The sequence below is a fragment of the Sphaerodactylus townsendi genome, linkage group LG09, assembly GCF_021028975.2.
Source record: "Sphaerodactylus townsendi isolate TG3544 linkage group LG09, MPM_Stown_v2.3, whole genome shotgun sequence".
NCBI classification, from domain to species: Eukaryota; Metazoa; Chordata; class Lepidosauria; order Squamata; family Sphaerodactylidae; genus Sphaerodactylus; species Sphaerodactylus townsendi.
Window position 1 is genome coordinate 78,269,769 of NC_059433.1, and position 16,195 is coordinate 78,285,963.

Here is a 16,195-nt window from a genome sequence, read left to right on the forward strand (position 1 = left end):
AATGACACAGGGTTGCCATTTTCAGTAGCAGCTCTGCGATATTCATCATGTCTAGATTTGACCTCAGGAGAAGCCAACAACTACGGGATGCTAATGTGAGACGGTGGAGGAGGTTTTTGCCTTATTTTTCTGTGCTTGAAGTGTGAACTAATAAACAGGCATTGCAAAGAAACGTGTCAAAAAACCTCTTCCCCGTTTCTATTGCTAATGTGCTCTTATTTATCTACCTATCCATCCATCAATCCTAGTAGATATTTTCAGCTTGCAGTTAGAAAACAGCTCATTATGCTAACAGCCCGTGGGCAGCAAGGATTCTGTTTACTGCCTTATGAACCATGCCGTGCTGCGTCTTTTAGATGCTACGTTCCCCATTTCACTTTCCTAATTTCAAGCTCGTCGCCTGAATGTGAAGCAAGCTACATGCAAATCCATATATCTGTAATGAGATTTCCCCCTCCCTCTCTCTTTCTCTCTGGAATTAATAACAGCCACCCATGGCCCCATTTCAGTCCTGCCAATAATCTTTACTGAGGGGAGGTTAGATTAAACTTACTCTAAATAATCACGTAACTGTTGATAGACATTCCTCGCCTTTTGCCTCCTAGAATGTGCCCCATGAATCTGTAGCTGACAGCCAAGGTTAGAAGAACAGTTTCATCTTGATATTCTGTAATTTTTAAAAAAACAGCAACTGGTGAGCCCTTGTTTATTGGAAGCATCCCAACGGAGAGTTTGCAGGTGCAACCCCCTTGACTGGGCCCCTTGACTGGGTCACAGGGTTTGTGATGGTGGTGGCTATGTTGTGGGTTCACAGAGGTAGTGCTCCCAGGAATATGGAGGGGGCTCATGCCATACCCAGCTGCTTCTCTCTCCTAGCCTATGCTTGTCAAAGAGATACTGTCCAAGCCCTATCCCCCGGATGTGCCCAGCCACCAGGAGTTGATGTTATTGTATTGTCGAAGGCTTTCACGGCCGGAATCACTGGGGTGCTGTGTGGTTTCCGGGCTGTATGGCTGTGTTCTAGCAGCATTCTCTCCTGACGTTTTGCCTGCATCTGTGGCTGGCATCTCCTCTGAAGATGCCAGCCACAGATGCAGGCGTAAACGCCAGGAAAAATACTAAAATGGCCATACAGCCCTAACCAGGCTCCTAACCTTGATGTTATTGTCACCCATAACTTTGATAGCTTTGACTGGTTCATTGAGGTAGTGAGTCTCCAGGAAGATACAGAGATGAAGGTCTTCCTAGTCTGTTTCACACTCCCTGCCCCCGGCTGAAAGGCTGCCTTCATTGTCTCAAGAGTTGAGCCCCAGGCACCCCATTCTGGCTTCTCGATAACTTATAGGAGAGCATGGTCACCACACTGGCTTTGGAATTGAAGCAGCTTTTTGGCATGCTCCTGTACTTCATGCGACTGTGACTAGAAGAATTCAGCAACGTGTCACAGAACATCATTCCAGTTGAAGTAACAAGCCCTGGAGAGATAGATGTAGTTGGCATACAGTCCCATGTTGACCATGCAGTTGATGGCAGCTTCACAGTCATAGTGGTAGTTCTAGTGGATCCATAGCTCCAGTTAGTTGGGAGTTTTGGATAAAAAGGCATCTGGACTGGCTGGTGCAAAAAGGAATCTGTTGCCTGTGTGATCAGTGTCTCTCTGGATCAAAGCAAGCATTTTCAAGAATGCCCAGGATACTCTGTGGACAGAAGGGAGGAAAAGACAGTGGAATTAGGTTCCATTCAAATAATGTGGAAGCAAAAAAACCAAGCTCTGATGCCCTGTAATTCTTAATAAGTGCATCTGTTATTTGGAAAGCAACATGCTGCCTGTGGACACTATGCAGTGGCGTAGTGCCAAGGGAGCCAAGTGAGCGGGACACCCTGAGCACGTGCTGGTACGGGGGTGTTCTGGGGCATGGCAGGGGAATTTCGGGGCATGGCAGGGGCTCAGGGTCCACACGTGCCCCAGGCGCTGTTCCCCCTCGCTCTGCCCCTGACACTATGACACTATGACACTTGCAGACACTCCTGACGTTTTGGCTGCATCTGTGGCTGGCATCTTCAGAGGAGATGCCAGCCACAGATGCAGGCAAAACGTCAGGAGAGAATGCTGCTAGAACACACCCCTTTTTTGTTCACATCAAATGTTTTTAGAAAGTAGCTGAGCCAGGTGGGACTTTTGCCCAGCAAGGCTTTTGATTTGATTGGCTATGCAGATTTTAAAAAAAATGTTGCTTCAGCACCAGCTTTCTCCATAGCACGGAGATCTTGACTGAAGAAAAAAGCTGGGGCAACCATTTTGTAGCTGACTCCACCTTTTGCAATGGCAGCCATTTTGTGGCTGCACCCATCACACTGCATCAGAATTCCAAAGGTGCCTACAGGGTCGAAAAGGTTGGGTATCCCTTCTCTGTGGCATCAGATCTCTGTTGAGCTCCCTTCCTCCCAAAACTCCACTGGCTCTTGTTTCCAGTCCCATAACTCTAGGAATTTCCCTAACCCACAGTTGGCAACCGTAACCACATGGCCTATTCTGATCTATCGGTGCATTGGGTTCCTTGCTGGCATTCTGGTCTCCCTGGAGCCACTACCAATTATTGGCAGAGCGATGTCCTAATAGGTCATCAACTTCAGTTGCCATAAAGGGAATTAAGAGGTGCAAAACATTAATCCATAGTCATCTAGTCAGCTACATGCATAGCAGAATTCTGAACACTTTTTTTAAGTGCTTCTATTTTCTCAGCTTCTTTTTTAAAAAATAAAAGGAAGACACAATAGTTTAAATGGTTTGAGAGCAGTTTAAGTTTATAGCGTACGAGCACGGATGCAATGGGAGTTATACAACCTTGTGTCATTTTTATAGCGTTACTTGTATATTCACATGTATTTATAAGACGTCTGGAGACTTTTTTGGTTTCCTCTGTCTAGCTCCTTATTCCAGCACAGCATAAATTGGGCCATTTCTCTCTCTCCTGGGGAAACATGTTCCCGTTTATTGAATGAATTTGCAAATGTTTTCCCTAAGAAAGCAGAACTAAAAAGAGCTTCCTTGGGTTAGAAATATAAATAGAATAAAGAAGGGAGAAATGATCAAAAGGAATGCACAGAACAGCCTTTCTGTAACAGCTAGGGCTGTTGATGTTGTTATTGTTTTGTTGTTGTTATAATTGTTAATAACAATATCAATAATGATAATGATTGTGGTGGTGGTGATGAACCCTTAATGCATTTGGGACTTTATAAAGTACTAGCGGGGCCCGGCCACTCGTTGCTGTGGCTTTATGTGGTGAAATGGGAAAGGAACAGTAGCAGCAAATCAATTGCAGAGGCCAGCAGTACGTGCTCATGCAAACATGCAGCCTGATACTGTGTGATGTCATTAATGTGCGTGCCCGCATTCCTTGAGGGGGGGAATGGAAAGGCACCCCTCCCACACATCTAGGCTGGCTGGTCATGATCCTTTACCTGGGAGTAAGTTTGGTTGGTGGCAATGGGTGTTGCTTCTGAGGAAACCCTCTGAGGGGCACAATGCAGCCATTCAAAGTATGTCATGGTTGCCGTACCGAGCTTACTCCTGAGTAATGCGTGCCCGGTTTTCTTAACTGTAACCACAGTATTCAGGGAATCTAGGGTGCCTGGCCCCTCCCTCCCGTCCCTTGCATGTCGCCCCTCACTCTCTTCCCTCCCTCACTTCTCTTCCTCCCTCACTTCTCTTCCTTTGCATGCCACCCCTCCCCTTCCTTCCCTTCCCTTTCCCTCCGCTAGGGTGGGTGGGTCATATCAAGATGCTGGGCCCCCTGCCTCCCCTCCCTTGCATGCCACCCCTCACTGTCTCCCCTCTCTCACTTCTCTTCCCTTGCATGCCTCCCCCTCTGTCCCTTTCCTCTCCCTCCCTCTCTTCCCTTGCATGCCACCCTTTCCTTTCCCTCCCTTCCCTCTCCCTTGTGTGTATGTGTGTGTATGTGTTTCACTTCCACTGGACTTACTGCCTATGTACTGTTTTCACTGCTCATATCTGGCCATCTGAGTGAACAGTCTAAGCTGCACGAACATTCTAAGGGTGACAATTACACACAGGCAGCTGCATGTCCTTCACCATGGAGCGCCAGGAAAAAGGCATTTTACCTGGGCCAGGTGTGAAATTTCAGGTATGTGAACCTCTAAAAACACTCTCGCCTGGCTGACTATAGTGGCTGGGAATTTTCAGAGGAATTGGCCCAGCAGTTACTGAGGTATACTATCATCAACAAAAACACTGTTAGCTTTTTATATATATAGATAGATGAGAGGGATGTTATCCATAGCACACATTATGGTCCTTTCCACACAATTCTCCAAAACTAATGAGCATCCAATGGAGTGACTGTAGAATGGGAGTCATATGGATGCTCTGTCTGACTCCTGATAGTAGCTGAGTTGAGATGCAGTGTTCTTTACCATCTCCAAACTGACTTTGAGAGTTAACAGGCAGAACTGCAGAACTGTAGAGGAGAATGCTTTTTTTTCAGCCTTGCACAACTTGGGACTCGTCACATGAATGCAGCTAACAACATCCAGGTATGGGAATCCACCAGGTGCTAGAAGAAGAAGAGGAAGAGTAGTAGTAGTAGTAGTAGTAGTAGTAGTAGTAGTAGTAGTAGTAGTAGTAGTAGTAGTAGTAGTAGTAGTAGTAGTAGTTTGGATTCTCAAATGGGCTTACAATCTCCTTTCCCTTCCCCCCCCCCCACAACAAACACTCTGTGAGGTGGGTGGGGCTGAGGGAGCTCCGAAAAACTGTGACTAGCCCAAGGTCACCAAGCTGGCATGTGTTAGAGTGCACAAGCTGATCTGGTTCACTAGATAAGCTTCCACAGGGGAATCAAACCTGCTTTTAACCACCTGCTTTTAACCACTACACCATGCTGGTTCTCTCTTGAAGAAGGACTTGCTGCCTCCCTAGGATTGCAATAATAGTTGGGGTGTCAAGGACTTGTCAGCCTTATATTTATTTGACACATTTGATTTTCAGGAGACAGTTGATTGGGTGCCACTCAACACAGACCTTGAAGCACCCATACCTCTTTTTTATTTTTTTTGCTGTGTAATCTCTAGCCAGGGGAAGAGTTCTGGCGAACCTGAAAGCTTGCACACTTTTTTTTTGCAGTCGTGGCTGCTGATAATAAAAGACATTATGTGGATTCTGGTTTGTTTTTCACTTCTCTAGATGGGAAACCCCTCACTTTGAACTGCAGGATACACAGTAAATCAGCATCTGCACCTAAACTGGTTATGCAAAGACAGACATTGTTCCTAAGGCGATGCAAAATAGCAACAATGAAGAGGTAACCTGAAGGTGCAGAAAACAGTGGCTGAATGAGGACAAATGTGGGGAAACAGCTGCCTGTTTCAATGTTTTCAGCAGGTCGACAGGTTGAGTCAATATTTTTTTGCCAAGAAAATTAAAGCAGGTGCTGTTAGTGTGGGTGGCTGTGCTGACCTTGAACTCCAGTACACTTAGAGAGAGATGATGTTGCAGGGAGAGGGGAGCTGAGCAAATACAGTACCAGCTGAGGGGAGGCCATTAGTGTATTGCAGAGATACTTACTCCTTGGTGTGAAATGGAGCTTCTCGTAATCAATGTTTCCTCTGAAGGTTAAGCCAAGCAAGAGGAACAGCAAGGAGAAAATGTTTGAGAATGTGGTATTTTTCCTATAAACAGAGGTTATTTAAAGAAGGACACACACAAACGTCTCTTGCGAGCATCCCTGTTTTTTCCTCAGGTGATAAGGCAGAGAGAAGTTCAGTTGAACAACGAAAGGGAGTTTCTGATTCTTCCTCAGAAGTGGTAGTCTTTCACTAGGCCTAAGCTGCCTTTAAGAACTGACCGGCCTGGGAGTACAAAATTCTGGACATGCGATTTCCCCAGAGTCCCTGTGAACCAAGCAATGTGTTGTTTGGGAATAGTAGATAACTCATAGTACATAATGCATTCTAGTCAAGTGTTTTTGTGTGTGGTGTATGCAATTTTGGGAGAGCTATTGTCATTTTCAGTAGCCCAGAATGTGAGAATATACCTGCCTGCCTTACAGAAAGGTTTTAAGCAAGGCTTCCAACTCATTAAATGACTTTAGTTGCTTCTTCATTAATCAGTTGGTGTCATGCACATGGTTTGCGATCTTTAATGTGGGTTTCCCTTTGAAATGTAAAAAAAGAACAGTGATGTGACCCACAACTCCACTCAGATTGTTCGGTGGGGAAAAGCTATTTTTCAAAATATTTTCATTTGTATTCTTTGTTGCAGCAGCTTGATTCCCAGCATAGTCTTTTTGGTGGTCAAAGGCAGAGGTGGGATCCAGCAGGTTCTCACAGGTTCCCGAAAGTAGGTTACTAATTATTTGTGTGTGCCGAGAGGGGGTTACTAATTGGTGATTTTGCCACGAGATTTTTGCCTTAGTTACGCCCCTCCTCTCAGCAGTAGCGCGCAGAACTTGAAGCAGTCTAGCAGGAGGTGCACTGGCGTGCGTGGCAGCCTGCGCCTGCGTGCATTCGTTTCCCACCCAAGGACCGGCGCAGCGGCTGCGTCCTTGCCACAGCCCCATCCAGGAATGTGTTGCCCCCGGAATGCCCGGCCACGCCCCGTTGTGCCACGCCCAGCCCCATTGGCGCTGCGCCACAGTTTGAATCCCACTACCATGGGAACCTGTTACTAAAATTTTTGGATCCCACTACTGGTCAAAGGACCTCTTAACTTTTTCACTAGTGCAAAAGCTGGGTTGGATCCAACCGAGTATCTTGAAAGAGCTACTCTATTAGATAAGGAAAGATCTCTGAAGCGGGTGTCTTTTATCAAAACACACTGGGCATTTTACGTTACCTGAACAAAGCCATCGTTGTATCCCAGAATAGCCCAGGTTCTACCAACTCCCAGCGCCCTGGAGCCTGTATCCCCCACATGATACAATTCTCTAACATCCCCCCTGCAGCTGTCTGATAAATAAGCCTGCCAAGATACATTTAAGACTGAGCGACGTGTTAATTCTGTACAAATTGCAATAATTGTTTCCAAGAAGGTACTGAAATGTACAGCTGGGAGTTGTATGCTCATGGACGGCTTGTATATTTTTACCTTGGGGCTTCGGAAGCAAAGGCAGAGTTTCATCTCCCCCTAGAGTGTGTGGCTTGTAGAACACCCTGAGCAGAGGAAAGCGGGGAAAAGAATTGTGAGGATATGTTGGATCTCCAGGGGAGGGAAAGGTATTTCATTTTCCCTCCATTTTAAGTAGGTAGGTACACAGACAGACAGAATCTAATCTATCCTTCAATTTCTGAAAAAAAACGTGTTAATGTTTTACTTTGGGTTCAAAAAAGACTTCCTTAATTTATGAAATGTCTTGTCTTTCTCTTGAAAAACTTGTTCACTATGTGACACAAACGTGTTCATTTTGGTGGCTCAGAGCAATATCTTTAAACAGAGTTACCCATTTGGCAGAGACCCCCATTTAGGAAGCTCTGTCTGTGCTGAACAGCTGCAAATCATCTGGACAGACAGTGGTTAGACTGTAGGACTAGGATGAGAAGGCCTGAGTTTGAATCTCTGCTCTTCCACAAAGATCTGTTGTGGTCCTTGAACTGTATTCCCTTTCCCAGAGTAACCTTTGGCCCTTTCCCCACTTTCCTTAAGCCCCGCGCTACTCTCCTCAAGTAGCGCGGGGTCCAGCTGCCTTCCCCACTTCAGGGGCGGCGAGAACACAGCCGCCCCAACGCTGCCTCTCTCCCGCCCCCTCGACGCGCAGAATTCCTGGCGCCTTTTGAAATGGCGCCTTTTGACACCCCGCGCAGAGCGCGGGGTCGTGGGGAAGCCGGGGCGCACGCCGGGAATTGCGCGCGCCGGGAATTGCCCGCAGCAACCCTCGGGCAAAGGTGAGTGGGGAAAGGGCCTATATCAAAAGGGAGAGGGGAAACTTGAGTTACCAAACTTTTTGCTGGACTGTACCATTTAGAGCTGCAGGCAGGAAGAATATCTTTGAATATTAGGGATGATGTCTCTACATGCCATCCTCTCTATATGCATGGTTACCATGTTGCCTTGTGTGTACTTTCCTGCTTTGGTGATGCACAAATGAATACCCTGATCCGTCAAGGTTTCAAATACACATGTTGCCCTATTATTATGGTAATCACACCTATACAAAGCATTGTACACAATGGGTTCTTCCCTAATGTGTGGTGCCCACAAACCACGTAAGAACTAATATGGGAATGCAGCTGTTCAGAGGATGTGTTTCAGCTGTTAGAAAGAAGAAAAGTATGGATTTATACCCCCATAAGGATATAAGTTCACAGAGCTCCGTATTATACCATAAGGAGTCTCAAAGTTGTTTACAAACTCCTTCCCTTCGTCTCACCCCAACAAGCACCTTGTGAGGTAGGTAAGCCTGAAAGAGTTCTGAGAGAACTGTGACTAGCCCAAAATCTCCCAGTAGGCTTCATTTGCAGGAGTGGGGGAAATTCCCCAGATTAGAGTCTACCACTCTTAACCATTATACTATGCTGGCTCTCAAGTTGGACTATTTGGGATTCTAAAATTCTAGACATAAAGTATGAGCTTCACTGATATTATGCATACTTGTCAGAGGTTCATGTCTGCATTAAACAGATTTTCTTTTTATTTTGTGCCAAAGAGTGAGCAGAGCTAACCAACATAAGTGAGACATAAAAGAAAATGGGAACACTGAAGGCATGAATGAGGTTTCTGGAACATTTTGATTATATATTTGATAATCTTTGTCAAAAGGAAAAAAAAACATTATATATTCAGCTGTTTCTGTTTTGCTATATTCTGTTTGCAGCCTGTATTGTATTGAAGAAAGCATGCTTTGAAAATGTATAATTTTATGTGACTGTAATTTCCCTTCTTTCTTCACACTTCACTGGGGAAAAAATATACAACATTCATCTGACAATTCCCCAAGTTCCATATCTCTCAGACTTCATGAAATCCTGCTGGTGTCCTTGAAAATTTAGTAGCAACACAATCATGTTCTCAAATTGCACTTGGTAGAAAAGCAGATTAAGAACATTTGTCTTCTTGGAACCTGAACAACTATTTTGCTCAGGACACCATACAAAACCCCTACAAGTTCCACTGCTACCATTTCAGAACTCCTATAACTGGTGCTTTTCAGTAAAAGTCGTCTATTTAGCCTTTAGTATGCATAGCTTTTCTCAGTGTCTTTCTGTTTCCTGTGATTACAAGTTCTTGCGAACTTTACTAGAATGCCTCCAATACCACTTCCACAGTCCTACAGACTTGGGCTCATTCCGGACATGCAGAATAATGCACTTTCAAACTGCTTTCAATGTTCTTTGAAGCTGTGCGGAATGGCAAAATCCACTTGCAAACAGTTGTGAAAGTGGTTTGAAAATGCATTATTTTGCGTGTGCAGAAGGGGCCTTGGTTTGGTTTTTCCCAATATTGGCTCTCCATATAAGAGCAGCAATTGGTTTATATTTTAAACTACCTTATTTAACTCATTTACAAACTTTTCTGATTCTTTTAGAATACTTGTAAAAGTTTCTTTCAGTTATCGTAGGGCGTTTCCCCACTTGCGACGACCCCCCATGCCGCGCACTGCTCTCAGCGCACGTCATTTCTGGCGCACAGCCGGGCTTCCCCACGACCCCGCGTTCTGCGCGGGTTCATCAAAAGGCGCCGTTTGGAAGAGCGCCAGGAATGACGCGCGCTGAGGGGGCGCAACAGCGGCAGCGTCGGGGTGGCTGCGTTGTCACCGCCCCTGTAGTGGGGAGTGCCAGGGGACCCCGCGCTACTTGGCTACAGTAGCGCAGGGCAGAAGGTAAGTGGGAAAACGCCCGTAGTTTACCAAACATTTCTCGGGACCCTTGATAAAGACTGACTACTGGAATCTGCTGTTTTCTTCAGAATGACTATAAGCATTTCCATTGGAAAACATCTGAAGCAACGGTGAATCTTATTAACTAAAAGAAGTGGATGATTATTATTTTTTTTTGCAACGGTGTAGTGGTTAAGAGTGGTGGAGAAACGGGTTTGGTTCTCCACTCCTTCACATGAGTGGTAGACTTTAATCTGGTCTGGTGAACAGGATTCGTTTTTCCTGCTCTGCCACAAGAAGCTTGCTGGGCGATATTGAGCTAGTCACAGTTCTCTCAGAACTCTCTCAGCACCACCTACCTCACAAAGTGCCTGTTGTGAGGAGAGGAAGGTGGTTGCAAGCGACTTTGAGACGTCTGAAGGGTAGAGAAACACAGGATATGAAAACCAACTCTTCTCATCATTTTTATTCCAAACCTCTTAAAATTGATGGGGTTGGGGGATAACAAGATTTTTAAAATTAACATTCTTCCCAGAAATAATCTTGTTTGGAAATTAATATTCAACAGGTGAATTTTGATGATTGTGTCACATTTTAATTGCCTTTTTAAAGTTCTATAGCAAACATTGAGGGAGGGAAGGCAGCACGGTATAGCATGATCTTGTCAGATCTCGGAAGCTAACTAAGATTGGCCCTTGGAAGGAAGATATCCAAGGAAGACTCTGCAGAGGAAGGCCCTTTCCCCACTCACCTTTGCCCGAGGGTTGCTGCGGGCAATTCCTGGCACGCACCCTGGCTTCCCCACGACCCCGCATTCTGCGCGGGGTTGTCAAAAGGCGCCATTTCAAAAGGCGCCAGGAATTCCGCGCGTCGAGGGGGCGGGAGAGAGGCAGCGTCGGGGCGGCTGCGTTCTCACCACCCCTGAAGTGGGGAAGGCAGCTGGACCCCACGCTACTTGAGGAGAGTAGTGCGGAGCTTAAGGAAAGTGGGGAAAGGGCCGAAGGCAATCACAGATGCTTAGTTTGCTGCAAATTGACAGCACGCACACACACACACACACACACACACACACACAGAAAGAGAGGCTCATTCCGCACATGCAGAATAATGCACTTTTAAAGTGCTTTCAGTGCTCTTTTAAGCGGTGCAGAATAGCAAAATCCACTTGCAAACAGTTGTGAAAGTGGTTTGAAAATGCATTATTTTGTATGTGTGGAAGGGGTCAGAGAGAGAGAGAGACAGAGAGACAGACAACAAACAGTGTGCTGTGTTGGTAATCCTGCTGGAATTATTAATATTGGAGACAGGGGAATAGTTGGTCCACCACTTGGAGACAGTCTTTAATGTTCACCTTCTGAGCTACCAGTCTCTTTCGCTTCCCCTGCTAATTTGGAAGCTCGGAGGATTCCTAGGCATTCAGAAGATGCCAACGGATTCCAGTTGCTATTCATTTTAATGTCCCCCTTTTGCTTATGTTCCTTTGCGTATGCATGTATTTTTTGTCATACTGTCTTTTTTTAGTTCAAGCCAATTTTGGATGTAACAGAAAAGCGGAATATAAACTGGAGCTTCTCAAAATGACTTCTGTCTATGGCAAAAGAAGTGCGAAGAAACCATTCGGGGAGGGTTCAGTAGTAGAGTGTTTGCAAAAGGCCTCAGGTTCGATCCCCCAACGTCTCCACTTAAAAAGGGACCTGGTGTTACGTGATGTGAAAGATCTTTGCCAGAGATTTTGGAGATCTGCTCTCAGTCTGAGTAGATAGTAGTGACCTCGATAGACCTTGATAGTCTGATTCGGTTTAACGAAGCTTCGTGTATTCAATAGTTTTCAAACTGCGTGTTCGTTGTGTTGCACTTGGTTTCACCAGCATTACAAAACTGGACTCTTGGATGTGTCTCCCATCCAAATGCTTTGCTTCCAAGATCTGATGAAACTGAATTAGCCTGGGCTATTTACATCAGCGCATGTTTTATTTACTGCCTGCTGTATGTCATAATTGTATCACAGTTGATTATAATGTGACAGATGCAGGATACATAAAGAGCTGGTAATACAGTCCTGCGCCTATTATTCAGTCCTACTTGGGAGTAATTCCCATTGAACTTGATGAGACTTCCTTCCAGAGCCGTAGCAAGGGGGGAAAAGTGCCCGGTGCACTGGTGCGTCCTCTGTCCCCGCCTCACCCCGGAAAACCCCCGCCTCGCCACGCCCTCACCATGCCCCCACAGGGGAGCGTGCCCAGTGCATCACGTGCACCCCCATCCCCTTGGAGCTACGCCTCTGCTTCCTTCTGAATAAACATGCTTCTGAGATGCTCAGCTGTTGGCCATATTATAAACGCATTTTTCTTCCATGCCTGCATTGTACTTTCATCCCTAATAAAAGAGAGGCAAAATTTACGATAGGTACAAGCACTTTAATTATTGCTTTTATGTCTTGCATAGTATTTGAGCACGAGGCCTTAGCAGAAAGCCAGCAAGCATGCATTGTTTCCATGCAAGTTTTTTTTTTCTCAGAAGAAATCTTTGCTACCTACACTGGAGAAATGAATGACTGATCTGTATGATACAGTCAGAGTGTCCTATGATAAAAATGAGGTATTGATTCAGAGAGATTTTAATTTAGATTAGTTCACATAAATTGAGTAATAAATTGAAAAGGCTTCCACAGGGCTCACGTTCGGAATGAGTTATCATAGCACCAAAGTGAAAACTCCAGCAAACCATAATTCTTTTTGCAGCCTTAACCTAAGTCCACCCCATTTTAAATGATTGAATCTGTACAAATAATTTGGACACGCACATGAGTGATAGGATCTCCCTCGATGATGTACTGGTACATTAGATTCAGTAAAAAAAGAAAGAAAGAGAGGTATACCAGAGAGGGGAGATTCCGTCCAGGCCATTGACGATATAGTAGGAAGGATAAATTGGTAATAAGGCTTTAACGTGAGTTGTGTGCCTGCATGCAGAATACTGAATGAATGGCTCAGTTAGATAATTCAAAATGTTTAGAAAGTCAGCTAGGTAATGACTGGTTTGAAAAAGGGCAAAGTTAGGAAAGGGTAACGTGGGAAGAAGGTAGAGGCTGCAGCAGAATTAAGGAATTGATGGGAATTGCCCCCCTTTCCTAGATGCTTGATTCCGCATGGTCCAAATATCCCAGGTTGCGCAAGGGAAGTATCCTGGTTTGGCCAAGAAGCTCGCACGGTTCCCAGTCCTGAATCAGATTTGTCCTGCAATATTTTCCTCATCCCGTTTCTTCAAAACCCACTAAAACTGTGATCTTTTTCCAAAATCCTGCATTGAGCCTGCTTCCGTGCAAACACCCTGAGTCTTTGGAACAATATAAACTGATAGATACTCCTGTTTGGGAAACTTAGGGTTGAATTCCTACTCTGCCATGGGTGATCACATTGGGAGACCTTGGGCCTGTCAGTCTGTCTCAGGACCCTTTCACACATGCAGAATAATGCACTTTCAATCCACTTCGCAGCTGTGCGGAATAGCAAAATCCACTTGCAAACAATTGTGAAAGTGGATTGAAAGTGCATTATTCTGCATGTGCAGAAGGGGCCTCAGCCTAGCTCACCACATAGGGCTATTGTGAAGATAAAATAGGGACGGGAAACACAATGTACAACTGGAGTTCCTTGTAAGGTGCAAAGTTAGGACACCCATCCTAAAGATACTTTCCTGGGATCTAAGGACAATTCCCAAGAGTCAGCCCAACTTAGGTTGCTGACTTGTTTGGAAAATTGCTGGACATTTGGGGGCAATACTTGGAGAAGGGAGAGTTTGGAGAAAACTCAGCATAGATACGACACCATAGAATTCACCCTCCGAAGTTGCCATTTCCTCTGGGGGAGCTGAATTCCGTAGTCTGGAAATTGGTTGTAACTCTAGGAGAACTCCACCCTCCCTTCTGATTGTTCTGAAATGGTGGCCTGAAGAATGGGAAGAACTGCTGTGGTGTGGGTGGGAGACGGTGGGGAGGAGCAAGAAAACCCAAAGAAAGCCTAATGCATATGGATGTCCTTCGCTTTCCCCATGAAGGGAGAGAAAAGGTTGTCCTTTGAGAGCTTTTAGCATCCATGGAGATTCTCTGATCTGAAGGTGGAGTGACTGCCAAAAAGGGAGAAAATATGTGTGTAACCGAGAATCCAACCTAACGGGAATGAATGCTGAGTGCCAAGGAGACCCCAAGTGCTTAAATGGCCAAAACAGGACCAGCTGTTGTGCATTTCCCATATTTTCTCACACACCCCTCCCGATTGTGGTCCTGTTTCTTTCTTTTCTTGCCTGCCCCCTTTTCAATGATAGAATTAGCAAGTGGTCCGCACACATGCACACACATACACAGACACACAGAGCGATTTGAGCACTGCTAACGAATGAGATTAAGGGGGAAAAAACCAAGACATCTTTTCTGCACTTAGCATGCAGGTGGGCATAGCCTACCCAAGCTGAAATAATTGATGCAGTTGCCAAGTTACAAGGCTTATATCCATGATTCATACTCCAGACAAGAGATGTAGCAAACCGCTCTAAAACTGAGCGGTTTTTCAAAAGGAATGACGGTTACGTCCACATTTTACTACCAAACATAAATAAGAGGGCCAGCTTCAAAAAATTTCTTACTGGGTGAGCATCAGGAAGTTGCATCTGAGAATTGTCAAGTATCAGGAGGCAGGCAATGAGGGGCATGGAAGAATAGCTTGCTAGTCTCCCCAGGCAAGAAGTTATTAGACAAATAAAAAGCATGGCAGATCTGGGAGATATCAGTCTGTGGCGTGTGATTGGCTCTCTGGGCTCACCTGATTCCCAGGCCCATGGAGAGTCTGGCCAATGGCTGGAGTTGCTTGCAGGTCTATCTCCCTATTGGTGGCCCTGATCTTACCTGAGGAGCAAAATATGAGCCGTTTTTGCTTTGTGAAATTGTACCATTGCTAGCACCCAAGTGCAGCATGGAATTCTTCACGATCCTCGAAGCTGCACTAGGTCTGCCCCTGTGTTGCACCGCCATTTTCCCTTTTCCCCATACCTTTCAAAAACAGCCAAATTGGAGGTTCTTTTGAAATGCCCCTGTGTGACTCCGCTTGCCTCTGTGTGCTTCCACTGCCATGAAAACACCATGGGAAGGCAGCATGTTTATACCCTGATATCGTCAGATCCTGGAAGCAAAGTGGGATTGGTACTTAGAAGGGAGACCACCAAGGAAGACTCTGCAGATGCAGGCAACTAAAAAACATCTCTGCTTCTAACTTGCCTTGAAAACCCCTTGCTGGGGTTGCCACAACTCAGTTGTGACTACATGGAGCTTATGTACCTGTTTCCCCCAAGAAGCACAGTGGACAATACCTGGCTCACCATCTCCATTTTAACCTCACAACAATCCTGTGGGGTAGGTTAGAGACTGCAGCTGGCTCAAGGCATCCAGTCAGATTTCATGGCAAGGTAGGGATTAAAACTCAGAACTCCCAGGTTCTAGTCCTAGTCCAACACTCTAATCCAGGGGTCTGCAACCTGCGGCTCTCCAGATGCTCATGGACTACAATTCCCATCAGCCCCTGCCACCATGGCCAAGGAGGGGCTGATGGGAATTGTAGTCCATGAACATCTGGAGAGCCGCAGGTTGCAGACCCCTGCTCTAACCAGTACACATGGGCTGTCACATATCTCTCTGAACTTCAAGAGCTGGGGATATGCAAGGAAGAGTGGCCCTCAGCTTTGCTCTGGAGATATCTGGCTGACTCTATTGGAACTGCTTTTGGTCTGATTCAGTATGCCCCTTTTAATGTCCATAGTACATAATAGATTCTGGCGATATTCACAGCACATGTGGTTTGTGCCTCTCTAGAAAACAACCAACATTGGGCTTAAAAAAAAACCCAATGGAGAACCAGTGTGGTGTCGTCGTTAAGAGCTGGTCGATTCTAATCTGGAGAACCGGGTTTGATTCCCCACTCCTCCATCTGAGTGGCAGAGGTTTATCTGGTGAACCAGATGTGTTTCTGCACTCCTACGTTCCTGCTGGGTGACCTTGGGCTAGTCCCAGTTCTTTGGAGCTCTCTCAGCCCTCTCTGCGGCACATGTCTATTGTGGGGAGAGGAAGGGAAAGGAGTTTATAAGCCACCTCGAGTCTCCTTACAGGAGAGAAAGGAGGGGTATAAATCCAAACTCTTCTTTAAAAAACCCCAACAGTAATTTTTTTACCCATGCTGAAGATCCGTTTTAGTCTCCCCTCCCCTCTTGCCAACAGCAACAACAACAACCATGTTTTCAAATCCAAAAGCATGAAAGGACTCTATTAAGCAACTTCACATAGGATTAAACAGATTTTTAAAAATGTCATGGTCAAAGAA

The 16,195-nt window shown here is 45.6% G+C and overlaps 1 pseudogene; it reads right to left on the minus strand.

The window, feature by feature from the left end:
* Nucleotides 1–795: 795 nt before the first annotated feature.
* LOC125439499 lies at nt 796–14,856 on the minus strand (annotated as a pseudogene).
* Between the last annotated feature and the right edge of the window lie 1,339 nt (nt 14,857–16,195).